Raw genomic sequence first — 1770 nt, 5'->3', positions numbered from 1 at the left:
CACACACACACACACACACTCTGACCTACTGCTGCATTGTGTGTATTGTGTGTATTGTGTGTAGTTGTGGGAAGTCTTCAGGTTGGGTCACAGTTTTTCTTCTTCACTTCCCCCAAAAAAACTCAAAGACAGAGCTGTGATGTGGAGTTTACCTTCCAGGAACAGACTCCGTCTCCCACGATTCCAAGCAGCTTCCTGACGTCGAGCCAACACAGAGTTATGAACCTGCTGCTGACCCACATTATCCTGCCAACACACACACACACACACACACACAGAGCTGTGTCGTCATCATCAGACGCTGAGATCAGAGGAGACGTAGATGCAGCTAAAGGAGCAGAACGGCATGCTGGGAAAAACCAGAGCACAGATCAAATCTGTTCCCATGTTGAGGATTTAAATTACCCATGATCCTCTCCTCCTCCTGGAGCAGGAAGTGTTATCGCTGTAACAAACACAGACTCTGTTTCTAAGTCTTGATGAGATTTTAAATTTAAATAAAGTTGGTTTAAATCTGGTTCTTCTGACCTGGAGCTACGCAGCAGAACCAGACAGCTAAACATCAGAGCCCTTTAAATTGAGTCTGCTCTTTATTTTAGTGTCGTACTTTAGTTTTCCAGTGAGAGCAAACAATACAGACTTAAAATAGACACACACACACACACACACACACACACACACACACTCTGAGCTGTGTGTGCTACTGTTCAGTCAGAGTCGGGGTTGGTCTGAGGGAAACGTTGGCGCCACAAATGAGCGTCCTGCTCTGTGGAGAAACTGTGGCTGGAGTTTTCCTGCAAGGTAATTTAACTGTTTAACTACACACTCACACACACACACACTCACACACACACACACTCACTCACACACACACTCACTCACTCACTCACTCACACACTCACATGCAGCAGTAATGGACAATCTGCATGACAGCCATGTGAGAGAGAAACAGTTGGCTCCTGTGTAGTATCAGCTGACCGTGTGTGTGTGTGTGTGTGTGTGTGTGTGTGTGTGTGTGTGTGTACGTACCAGCTGACTTTTGCAGAAACAGGAAATGCGCAGTGATTGGTTGCTGACGGAGCAGAGCTACTTCCTCCTTCTGCAGAAGAAGAAAAGTTTCATTCAGACTCACGTGAGACTGAAACACCTGAACGCACCGCGGCTCTGCACTCAGCTGTTAGCAGTTAGCTGTTAGCAGTTAGCTGTTAGCAGTTAGCTGTTAGCTGTTAGCACTCAGGCTGCAGAGATGGTTACAGTCAGAACAAACAGTGACAGTTTCAAAGAACAAGTTCAGTGTTACTGTCATTTATTTCCACAGTGAGCACTTTATTAGGAACACCTGCTCATTCATGAAACTGTCCAGTCAGCCAATCAGGTGGCATGAGGAGAGATGTGACCTTTGACCCCGATCAGCTGCTCTGCTGTTGATGAGAGGTCAGAGGTCACTCTGTCTAGTCTAGCCTCATGTGAACAGACCAGTGAACGCACCACTCAGAGTCAGAGCCCCCCCAAAACAACTAAACTGGTGACTGTGTGAAATCTGAGCTGGTGTTTCCCCAGGGACCTGAACGCAGCACGGACCTCCGCTCACACTTTCCTGACCGATGACGTCGACTCGCTGCCCTCTGAGTCCCCCCGCACCCCCACCCCCACCCCCCCGGTCAGGGAGCGCTTGTTTTCCCTCTCTGGGTGTTTTTATTCCAGCCTCTCTGACTCACTGCTCACGTTATTATCCACTCACACACATTTCAACTCGGAGCAAAGCTGCTA

The 1770-nt window shown here is 48.2% G+C and overlaps 1 long non-coding RNA gene across 1 annotated transcript in view; it reads right to left on the bottom strand.

Moving 5' to 3' along the window:
* Positions 1-1179, bottom strand: part of LOC108891807 (uncharacterized) — a 1998-nt gene extending 819 nt beyond the window's left edge. The window contains exons 1-2 of the long non-coding RNA XR_007809982.1: positions 1030-1179; positions 153-246 (exon numbers count right to left, since the gene is read on the bottom strand). This is a non-coding gene — a long non-coding RNA (uncharacterized LOC108891807). The remainder of the gene's footprint in view (positions 1-152; positions 247-1029) is intronic.
* Positions 1180-1770: the final 591 nt, after the last annotated feature.

The sequence above is a fragment of the Lates calcarifer genome, unplaced genomic scaffold (genome assembly GCF_001640805.2).
Source record: "Lates calcarifer isolate ASB-BC8 unplaced genomic scaffold, TLL_Latcal_v3 _unitig_2028_quiver_2837, whole genome shotgun sequence".
In the NCBI taxonomy this organism is placed as follows: domain Eukaryota; kingdom Metazoa; phylum Chordata; class Actinopteri; family Centropomidae; genus Lates; species Lates calcarifer.
The sequence above is the reverse complement of the archived record's forward strand: the minus strand, read 5'-3'. Positions and strand labels throughout refer to the sequence as shown.